This window comes from Danio aesculapii, chromosome 23 (genome assembly GCF_903798145.1).
Source record: "Danio aesculapii chromosome 23, fDanAes4.1, whole genome shotgun sequence".
In the NCBI taxonomy this organism is placed as follows: Eukaryota; Metazoa; Chordata; class Actinopteri; order Cypriniformes; family Danionidae; genus Danio; species Danio aesculapii.
The window spans coordinates 41,518,556-41,531,387 of record NC_079457.1 but is presented as its reverse complement, the minus strand read 5'-3'; positions in this window follow the sequence as shown (position 1 = coordinate 41,531,387).

Here is a 12,832-nt window from a genome sequence, read left to right as displayed (position 1 = left end):
ACTGCTAAGGTACGTACAGCTAAATACAATTTCTCAGGCTGAGACTGAGGTGTACGTGACAGCATCTTTATTATCAATGACTTTCAGGAAACACTGCAGGATTCTTGAGCGAAGCCTCAGGTGAACGGCTGGAGGTCTGTGAGCAGAGTTGATGTCTTGAATGGCAAGGTAATGAGACAGAACTTATGAGCTGTGATGTCTGCTGAGTTCAGGTGTGAATGACGCCTGCAGGTCTGAAACGGGCCTCTCTGTGCTCGTTCGGCAGCACTGCCTCCGGGTGAGAATGGGTTACTTCAATGCAATTTACATAAGTACCTCGGATTTCTTGTAACCATGAAAATCTATCAAAGCAAAAAGCGCCTCAAGATGACTTGCTTTAAGCATCGGCGTCTAGCTTGCATTTCTAAATGATTTACATCAAGCTGTGGTGGATGCCCCCAGTGACCTTGTCTGATCAGTCTGATGGGACGACACATTTAGTTTGAATTGCATTACACTGAAGGCATGTGGGCTCATTGAAAGTCCTTTTGAGTCTGTCCACCAGCTGGCTGTCTTGGTAATGTTTTCAGGCAGCTATTACAAATCATGAAAGCACTGCTGTAATCTACTTGAAAAGGGGAGGCTTAAGTCTTTTAAATAGCTAAACATGTTTCATTAATACAATGGGGCAAAAATTATTTAGTCAGCTACCAATTGTGCAAGTTCTCCCACTTAAAAAGATGAGAGAGCCCTGTAATTTTCATCATTTGTATACCTCAAATATGAGAGATAAAATGAGAAAAAAAATTCCATAAAATCACATTGTAGGATTTGTAATGAATTCATTTGCAAATTATAGTGGAAAATAAGTATTTGGTCAATAACAAAATTTTATCTAAATACTGTGTTATATACCCTTTGTTGGCAATAACAGAGGTCAGACATTTTCTGTAAGTCTTTACATGATTTTCACACACTGTTGCTGGTATTTTGACCCATTCCTTTATGCAGATCTTTAGAGCAGTGATGTTTTGGGCAACAAAGACTTTCAACTCCTTCCAAAGATTTTCTAAGGGGTAGAGATCTTGAGACTGACTGGGTTACCTCAGGACCATGAAATATTTCTTACGAAGCTACTCTTTTGTTGCCCAATTGGTGGAACATTATCAACAGGCTTGCCTGGCCTCCATTTTCTAATAATTACTCCCACAGTTGATTTCTTCACACCAAGCTGCTTACCTATTGCAGATCCAGTCTTCCCAGCCTGGCGCAGGTCTACAATTGTGTTTCTTGTTTCCTTTAACAGCTCTTTGGTCTTGGTCATAGTGGAGTTTGGAGTGTGACTGTTTGAGGTTATGGAAAGATGTCTTTTATACTGATACCTGTTAACGATGGAGGACAGAGAAGGCTCTTAAAGAAGAAGTTACAGATCTGTGAGCTCCGGACCTTTTCTCTGCTCATTGTAATTAGATAATGAGGGAATAACACACACCTGGCTATGGAACAGCTTAGAAGCCAAATGTCAAATTACTTTTGGACCCTTAACAAGTGGGAGGCACATACGCAAACTCTTGTAATTCCTACACCATTCACCTGATTTGGATGTAAATACATAAATACATTCAAATTAAAGCTGACATTCTGCAGTTAAAGCACATCTAGTTTGTTTCATTTCAAATTAATTTTGTGTTGGTGTAGAGAGACAAAAATGTTAGAATTGTGTCGATGTCCAAATATTTATGGACCTAACTGTATATATATATATATATATATATATATATATATATATATATATATATATATATATATATATATATATATATATATATATATATATATATATATATATATATATATGTGTGTGTATATATATATATATATATATATATATATATATATATATGTATGTATATATATATATATGTATGTATATATATATATATATATATATATATGTATATATATATATATATATATATATATATGTATATATATATATATGTATGTATATATATATATATATATATATATATATATATATATGTATGTGTATATATATATATATATATATATATATATATATATATATATATATATATATATATATATATATATATATATATATATATATATATATATATAGTGTTTTCAGCTCTTTCCCCTTAAAATACAGTTAACGATGGAGGACAGAGAAGACTCTTAAAGAAGAAAGAAGTTACAGGTCTGTGAGAAACAGAAATCTTGCTTGTTTGTAGGTGACCAAATACTTATTTTACAGAGAAATTTACCAATTAATTCATTAAAAACCCTAAAATGTGATTTTCTGGGTTTTTTCCCTCATTTTGTCTCTCATAGTTGATCTATACATATGATGAAAATTACAGGCCTCTCTCAACTTTTAAGTGGGAGAACTTGCATAATTGGTGGCTGACTAAATACTTTTTTGCCCCACTGTATGTCAGTTCACCAATAATAACTGAAAAAAGTGTTAGCTACTTGGTAACATCTGATTGTCGACACAATTTAAGATTTCCTCACTAGAGATAAGATATGACTTTGTAAGGTAGGTTAAGAATCCCAAATCAAGTTGTATTTTCTATTTAACATATCATATCTTAAGACCTGAAATAAGAAAATTTCTGCACTGTAAAAAATCTTGCTGCCTTAATTTTTTTTAGTTGAATCAAACTAAATTTTCTACTCATCTCAACGAACACCAATCAAACTGACTAAAATATTTAAACATTGTATAACTTTAAAAAATGTATTTGAAACTGAATTAAGTAATTCAAATAAGTTAAAGCAACATAAAAATATTTGTTGTCTTGACATTTTGTCATTATATTTTTTACAGTGTGCAATATGCCCACTGGCTCACAAAATGCTGGCGAACACATAATTTGACTATTTGGAAAACATTTCTATATCAATCATTTGTAATTCTGATTCACAAAACTATATTTAGTTTATTCTTACTTGAGTACAGTAAAATTTTTACCTTCTTATCAACCCTAGATGGGAGAAATGCAACAAGTGGGGCTTGTCCAGGATTAAAAAACTTTATATATTTGTATAACTGTAGAAAAGAGATGGCGGCGAGATTAGTTTACATAGAGGAGCTCGCAATCATAATGAAGAATGATCTCCCTCTACTGACAGCCTTAATTTTCTCCCAAATCTCTTTTTTATTAATTAGTTTGATTTTCTATCAAGAGTGTTTTGCGTTAATTGTGTCCATCAATTAAAACGTGAATGTCTTTATGACATTATGAGCTTTTCTTCCTGCTCTTTTCTCTTTCATATGTACTGTAGAATATAAAAAACTTTGTGTATTCTTGGCTCTTGTATGCAGGTGTGTGTGTCGTCTGTTATTAGTGACTGACTGTAATGTAATGTACCATAAAAATTAAATTTGTCATTTCATTTTCATAGGACTGTTATACATAGATGTATTAGTTGCAGAATTTTAAAGCAGTTTAATGATTTAAAGGCATTTTATTGGATATTATGTCATTCAATGCAACTACGCATGACTTTACGGAGAGATTACGACCTACTAACTACGGTTTGCCTTAAGAATATGTGGTACAACTGAAGTAAGAACAAATTTTGTTACAAACTAGCTGGTAGTTACTAAGCCCCTAGTGAGGACTTTATGTGCCAGTTTAAGAAAGAACTTATGAACAGCTGGTGTAACTCTACCCTGGAAACTAAGGCCCTGTTTACACTAATATGTTTTAGTTTTAAAAGACATAAGTTTTGCTACAGTTACACTATCCGTCCACACTACGCCGGACTGTTCGAGCACAGAAAACTAAGCATTTTGGAAACGCTAAAGAGGCCGTTTTAGTTTTAAAATGCTGCGGCTCCCTAAACCTAGAATACTGAATGCTGCTTTAGTGAAAATACTACTGGGACCGCTCATTGTGTTTAGAGCATGCTTAGAAAGTTATTTGTGTAAAGCATTTAGTTTTCCAGAGAATCTTGTAGCATCAATTATATGCTTACATATTTTAAACATTGATCCCCACTGACATCTTAAGAGCAAAAGAGCAGATGGATGTTTCAAAATGACATTTAGAAGCAAACAAAATCCTGCATGCAGGAAATGTTGCATAGTGTGAATGTGAAGAAACATGCAAAGCAGCAGGGCTTCTTTCTGCAGCTCAGAAATAATGGTTGAAATGTGTATGATTCCTGATGATCATTTCAATAATAGAGTGCTTGGTCTATTTGTAAAACACAATGCCTGCGTTTTTGTAGCCTCAAAACAGAATACTAGTTAAGAAATTAGTACCAAGACATGCAGAGCTGTGATCCTATCCAGCACATCCTGGCCACAGAAACCCATTTGTCCTTCCAGCTTTGTCAACAAAGTGACTTCTTATTTATTGATGTTCTTTGTCCTGACATTTTATTAGCAAGCATTAATGAAAAACACGCGCAGTAATCAAAACAGCCCTTCAGGATGCTAAAGGCCTCTTCTGTTTAAGAAGACCTGTCGAGTTTCTAACACACTTGCATATAATCCTGTGCTTGCTGTAAAACGCACAGTAGGTCAATTAGTATGATTGTTCTCGTTTCATGTCTTCTTAGGCTTCTATTTATAGCGTCTTCTCCTCATGAACAGTCTTTATAATCTGACAGCATGCAGACTTCTGAGAGAAGTTTGAGAGATTCTAGTAATCCTTCTTGTCTCGTACGTCTATAGAGAACATAATTCATCTCCATTAGTCACTACACACACACACACATATCATACTTAACGCTTTAATTAGCCAGTTCACTGCTCAGAAGACACTGGCTCAAAAGCCTCAATGAAACTTTACTTCATCCAAACTAAAAATAATTTCAGGTTTTTAGCAACATTATTTGTTTTTCTTTTCTTCTCTCTCTCTTTTTGAAAATGTTTTTAACAGAGCAGAAAAACAAAAACTCTAAGGGTTTTATTTTAGTGATCTAGGCACAAAGTCTAAAGCGCATGGCGCAAAAGCATTAGGGGCATGTCCGAATTCATTTTTGCTATTTTAAGAATGGAAAAATATGCTCTGCGCCCTGACGCATGGTCTAACAGGGTGGTGCTTATTCTCTTAATGAGTTACAGGTGTGTTTTAAGCACATTGTGCATTAAACCAATCAGTGTCTTATCTCCCATTCCCTTTAAGAGTCAGTTGTGTCACGCCATGGCGCATTTGCTATTTACATGGTGACCTTTGTAAGTGGAAAAACTGAATGCTTCACTAACGAGAAAACAGTTAAACAGATCATCTGCAGCACGAGGATAAAGAACAAGCCTCCTCCATTCGGCCTTTTTACTTTCTCTTTACTGTTACTCTTTACTTGACTCCTTTACTTTCGTGGATAAGGAAACAGTGAAAACTCACTCAACCAAAGACATCCATTAGCCTACATATTTAATTTCGTTTTTTAGCAAAAATACTTGTTTTAAAACTATTTCTAAATTCAGTTCTATTTTCCAGCAAACAAATAAATGAACAATAATAGTGAAGTGTGGTCAAAAAACTTGAGTTAAGTCTAAACACACATCCTATTTGTATGCCCCATATGGGGATGCATACATCTCCAAAACCTGACAGGTGAACAAATCTAAACTTGTTTTTATTAAAACAAATATAAATATGCATATAATAAATAATACTGCTAATAACAATAACTTTATACAAATGCAAATTGTAATGAATAAACTGAAAAAAAGCCCCCCAGACATGATATATTTATGTAGAAAATAATAGTTTTTGTAACATTGTAATCCTTTAATATTTTCATATGTAAAGATATTTGGAATTGCTGTCTTAAGCAATGTGTAAGCATTTTGGACATGCACTAACTAACGCGCTCTGCACTGGACTTTAGACCAGGTTTCAGTTGGTCAATGGTTCAGTCTTCAGTTCCTCAAAATAGCAACGCACAAAGTGGCGCACATGGATTTGCTATAAAGTGGCGCAAAACATGAAAATTAAGGTTGCACTGGTCTGAAAATAGGAACAAATCGAGCCAAACACGTCTTGTGCCTTATTGCGCTGGGTGTATAATAGGGCCCTAAGAGAGTGGACAATCAAACAAACAAAAGAAATATAAAGAAAGAAAGAAGGAAAGAAAGAAAAACACCAAAAAAAAAGAAAGATATACAGTACATTCATCAGCACAATTGCTCCGCATGAGTGTTTTCCACAAAAGTAAGAAAAGGTTGCCAAGTAATAAAGAATTTCGTCGTATGACCCTTTCATAAAACATCTGCGTTTTTCTAATTGTGTGTTAAACATAACATCTTTAATCCAGTGTTTAAACATTGGAGGTGAGGAGTTTTTCCATTTATACACAAATAAGCTCCTGACTAAGAGAGAACAAAAAGTAATAACATCACACTGGGATTTGCTTAATTTTTATTCTCAAGTAGTCACAGCAAATATTGCTGTGATCAATATTTGGTATTTTAACAGAAAATTGTGATATTTAGTTTGCAGATAATAACTCAGAATAAATGTGATCCTTATATTGATAACACTTTGTTATCGTTTGTCCTGTCCATGTGTACCGTAACAACCCAGGCTCATTCTGAAAACCTAGCTCTATATACATTTCTGGAGAGCTCCAAAAATCCTTGCTGTTGACTGACGGACCAAACGACCGATACTCCCACCCACCCCATTCCCTAAACCCAACCGACACTATTTTAAAAGGCAATCCAGAAAAAGAAAAGCTCTCACCTGATTTTTTACCACATTTTCAGATTTTACCACATTTTCACCCTGGCTTTTGTTTTATCAGCTTTCTGGAACTGTTCTTCATCGGACTCAAACCCCATCGTCGCGGTTAACTTCTCTCTGCATTTCAAGTCCGCCGACATATGCTGCAAGCCACTGGACTAACTGGTAACAGCGAGAAAGCAGTCCACACGGAGGTAATTTGTCAGCTGCTAACGCAAAAAGGAACAGCGTCATACTGCCTCGTAGCATTCATTTAAAAGGCGAAATGCAGCCATATGTACCTATATATTTGCAATCTCCAGAAATATATATAGGGCTATGTTTTCAATATGAAGAACGGTCAATGTCAAGACCATAAAAATGTGTCATAGACTGTATCTTACCTGTCACAGAATTATCTGTGACTAATAAAAATGTATTTTGTCTGGTGTGAACACCAAAAGCGTCCTAAAATGATTCAGAGTTTATTATTGAAGCATCTCCTCCATTGACATCCATTAAAAAAATTCTCCCTTTAACTGCATGAAGTGTTTAATTTATGCTTGCTATTAACACAATATTAGCACTATATCTCCATTCAAATGCTCATTATGCACATTGTGAGAAACTGCCTCATACCAGAAACTAACAACTGTCCAGTGCACCATAAAGTTTGATAAGATGATAATGGTACTACATAAAGCCAAAAAGCTGCCCTAGAATAAAAATACAAACATCAAGTTTTTGTTGTTTTGAAGCCACACAATAAGCTGTGCATCTCACGATGTCTATTGTAACAAAAGTGCAACAAACCAGCTCCCAGCTGAGCATATAATCACACATTACTTCTAAGCTCCACTGAGTTGGCCGGTGCGCTTGGTTATCCGATCTGCACAAAGAATAACCTTGATTTGACATAATTGTACAGTCATTTTGAAAACAGCGCTTTACTGTCTAAGAAAGCGACCACCGCAACCAACAAAATTCATGCTGCTCGTATTCCTGCTGCTGGGTTTTCATTTGACGTGATTTTGGCTTTGGGGGGATATCTTTAAATAAAACAGAAAATGAAGTCTTTCTCCACATTCCCCAGAAGTGTAATATAAATGATACATACGCTGTCATTTATCTTGAGCCTCAGAGTGTCACTGCAGGAGACCATCTATATGGTGATATAACTAACCGATTGTCTTCTGAACTCACTAACTTGATGGCATAAGCTGTGACTGGCTCAGATTCCTTTGCTTCAGAATAAGAGCGCTGAGGATACGCTTTTTTCTGCCCAGAGGAGATCCGTCTTATCCTTCATATCCTCTTTGGCCCGCAGACAAGCACTGTTCTTTCATTATTCAGCCTGGAGCTGTTTTCACATGTAAAGCGGGCTCTGCCATGCAGGCAAAGCTGGCCTCCTCACAGACATGCAAAAACATCTATTCTCTCTGATTCCTTCTCTGTCTGAATAGCCTTTTACTTTAATTTGGAAGAAAACCCACTGTCAGTCAGATGAGTTCCACAATTTACAATATGGGCATTTAAAATGGTTTAAAAGGGACTCTCAAAATGGCTGACTTTAAATAACAAAAACATTAAAAAACACTTTAAATAAGTAATAATTTACTACAAACATTTTAATTAACATTTCAAGTTATTAAGAGTTAAAATAATTTGAGCAAGTTAATGAAGGTGTTCAGATGACTAAAACTGTAAACCTTAATTAGCTGGTTCAGATGTTTTTAGGGTTGAAGCAAAACAATTCCTTACTCTGTATTTGAAGAACAGATGCAAAATCTATTTGAAGAGTCCTTAAAAGATGAGCATTTTTATCAGGTTCCTGTGTGTAGGTTTAGTAATTTCAAGTTTATGGCAAAGAATACACTTTTTTAAAGATCTTTCAAATGAAATAACTCAAAATAAGCATAGAAGTCTGAGAAAACTGCTTATTTTCTATGGAAATTTCACACTTCATTTCTAATTTTAAGTGCAATAGTATGTGCCTTTGGCGGCACGTGGCGCAGTGGGTAGCATTGTCGCCTCACAGCAAGAAAATCGCTGGTTCGAGCCTCCGCTAGGTCAGTTGGCATTTCTGTGTAGTGTTTGCCCATTCTCCCCGTGGGTTTCCTCCGGGTGCTCCAGTGTCCCCACAGTCCAAACACATGCTCCATAGGTGAATTGGCTAAATTGTCCGTAGTGTATGTGTATGTCCTGGTCTTCCAGGTTGGGGGTTGAGCATTGGGCTAACGACCCACCTCGTAAAAAATGAGATGTTACGAAAAAGTTTGCTTTTGTCTATGGAAATAAGGTCATTTGTGCTCTGAGAGATGTAATGTGAAGTCAACCAATGACATATTAAGTCACATTCGAGAAATATGTTGCTTTGCAAGATATGAAGTCAGAATTACAAGAAACAATGTCACAAATGCAAGATTGCAAAGTCACAGTTGTGAAAGATAAAGTCACAATTATGGTAATTACAGTTGCAATTTATGCTTTATTCAGGGTGTCTGCGGGGTCTTAAAAAGTATTAAAAGTTTACAAATTTAAGGCCCTTAAAACATATTAAAAAGTCTTAAATGCTATTTTGTAAGGTATTACATTTTATATCATTTTTCAATATGCAATGTATAGTTGTATGCTAAAGTTTGCCTGAATTAAATCTGCGATTATCAGGATGCTGTGTAGTTTATGAAATCAATAAAATCCAGCTAGATTTGACATCCTGCTGCTTTGTTTACTGCAGTAACCAAGGCAACACCATTATTTCTGCAGTTCTATAGGCGCCAATCTGCTGAAATAGCTAGATTTAATAAATTTGTATTCAGTATATGAATAATGTTTTAGTTTTGGATTAGTTTCTTACATTCATATTTAGTAAATATGCTGTAAGTTAAAATTTCGCCAGTGTTTCCAGTTAAACCTAAAGTGGTTAAAGTCTTAAAATTTATGGAAAGAGTCTTAAAAAAAGTCTTAAAAGGTATTGAATTTCACTCTCTATTTCCTGTATATACTCTGTTTATCTAAAGCAGAGACATGGTTAAAATGATCAACATATTTCTTTTGAGGTCTTTTGAAAAAAATGCATCTGCATTAAATGAAGAAGCATATCCTCATTCATTCATTTATCTTCTTTTCGGCTTAGTCCCTTTATTAATCCAGGGTCACCACAGCGGAATGAACCGCCAACTTATCTAGCACATGTTTTATGCAGCAGAAGTCCTTCCAGCCGCAATCCATCCCTACCCAATGGGTTTAGCCTACCCAATTCACCTGTACCGCATGTCTTTGGACTATGGGGGAAACCGGAGCACCCGGAGGAAACCCACGCGAACGCAGGGTGAACATGCAAACTCCACACATAAATGTCAACTGACCCAGCCTAGGCTCGAACCAGCGACCTTCTTGCTGTGAGGCGACTGCACTACCTACTGCGTCGCCATAAGCATATCATGTTTTTCCAAAATATGCAACTGCAATTTAAATTAATGTTGTATCAGTCAAAATTTAGATGATTAGCTTCATTCATGAGAACATCTTACACTGTAAGTACATTTGGCTAGTGATGCAAGAACCTTTTAGCTTGTGAATTTGGAAATTACTGAACTCCTTATCCAACCACATTTAAAGAATTATTTCACCTAAATATAAAAATTCTGTTATTAATTACTCACCCTCATGTCTTTCCAAACCTCTGAGACCTTTGTTCATCTTCGGAACACAAATTAAGATATTTTAGATGAAATCCAAGAGCTCTCTGGCCCTCCATAAACAGCAAGGTTTGTGAGAGGTTTAAAGTCCAGAAAAGGAATCAAAAACATTGTCAATACATTAGGACTTAAGTGTTTCAATTGGAATGAAGCTCCAAAATCACTTGTGTGTGGCAAAAAACTATAAAAACAACTTTGTTCACAAATATCTTCTACATCTGATCAGCGTATATGTGTTTCCTACAGTCAAAACTTCCATTCATCCAAAATGCATAGAAGTATGCAAATGTAGGAAGCCAAAGGACAGGGCAAACTGTTTGACATTAAAAATCTGCAGAAATGCAGCACTGCAATGAAGTGATACTGACTGCGTATTACATGTGATAAAATAATGTAATGAACTGTGTTTTTAAAAAAGAGACCATAGGCAATGATGTGTAATGGCTGTTAAATGATAAAAATATATATGTATATATTCACTTAGTGTTACACTTTGCAAGTGTAACTTTCTCTGTCCATCTTTGTTGTCCTCTTTCTGCCCTTGTCCAGTGACAGCAGCTTCCTGTGTTTGGTATTAAAGGAGCAAAAACAGGACAGCAGCCCATAAACCGTCCCCACTGGACAGTGAATCCAAAGAACTGGGCAGTCCACTATGGACAGTCAAAAGAGAATGAAATGAGTGTGAAAAGAGAAAACAAACAGCATTCATTACACAGGAATAAGCACAGACACGCTTCCCAGTACACACTGTACTGCCTCCATCAACGACAGTTCTCCTGCCCATGCAGCTTCAAATACTGTACAGATTTAATGCTGAAAACACACACACACACACACACGCGCACAGAGATGAAGATGACAAAAATTTGATAGGCCTAGTGGAAAAAATGATAGTGGTGTCTAACTAGAAAGCAGATTGTATAAAATGAGGCAGTAAACATTCAGTCTCTGTCACACTGTAAGTTTTATGTGCACAGCAGTGGCGAGGCCAGACGTTTTAAAGTGAGTGAAACTTGGTGAATTCAGATGACCCCCAGTGCCTACTCTCAAACCAAACCTCACCATTTACAATACATGGAATAAAAACAGTGGTGCTGTCAGAGCTACCGAAGTTCTTGGACCTTTCCAGTCCCACTCTCCCTTCACTCTTTCTCTCTTTCTTTCCACCCTCACTTTCTGTCATTATACTCTCCTGTCAAATAAATGCAAAAATTGCAAAAAATTAATCTTTAATAAAGCAAACAAACAGCGATGCTATTTTCTGTTTCAGTTTCTGGCTGAGAGAGAAAAAACTTTTTTGCCAGGAGCAGGCCAAATTTTAAAACTGAAAATAAAAATGTGAATTCACATGAAATGTGACCACTTTTAAAGGGATAGTTCAAGCAAAAATGTACATTTTCCCATCATTTTCTCACACTTTTAAACATTTAAGAATTTTTTTCTTCTGTTGAACACAAGGTACTCTGAAAAATGCTAGAAAAAGCATTCATGGCAGGCTGGCAGCCATTGATATCCATAGTAGGAACAAAAATATTATTGAAGTCAATAGCTGTTTTTCCCCCTGACCTTCTTTAATATATCTTCATTTGAATTTTTATTCTTTAATGGCAGTGTCAGTTTGTCCAAAAAGACTTATTATTAATTAATATTAATAATATAGTGTTTTTTTTAAATATGTATTAGTATTTTTTCAATACAGGTTACAGTAAATGTCTCAAAGAATTACTCATTAAGACATTTACTGTAACCTACTGAAAAAAACTAATTCTATATTACTTAAAAATAATGATATAAAATCAATATTAATTCACTAGAAGTATAGTTAAAATTTAAATTCTGTAATTAACTTATATATGTAATGTGAAGTGGGGACGCTGACAAGGGAGTGTGGATCCAAACGCAGAGTTTATTATGCAGAGAATGGTCAGGCAAGCAACGGTCACAAACAGGAGCAAACAGATGAATACAGGCAATCCAGAGTCATTGTCAATATGCAGGTGGATGGTCAGTACAGGCAGCAAGTAACGTAAACAAACAAAACAAAGCAAGGGTCAAAACAAGGGAAGGCAAGGAAAATGCGTTGTGATATTTACTATTCAGTTTAACAAGACTCAGCAATGTATGTGTGTTTGAAAGGTGTATAAATAGTCTGTGTAATTAGTCCTTAACAGCTTCAACGGTGTCTGTCTGTAATCATGGGGAACTTGGCCAGGTGTGTAAATCGTGCATGACTGGATATGTAGTTCTTTTGCTTTCAGATTTGTAGTTCGCCAGTGATCTGCATGGGCTAGATCTCTGGTTACTGTGACAATATTGGAAACTGAAAAATGTTGGTAACCAAATTTTTATTGTATGAGCAAAAAAATACTGAGACTTTTCTCAAACGAATTAACCCAGATTCTTTGGAAATACATGTCTGTTGCTCCAGGTACCTTTTATTGCACA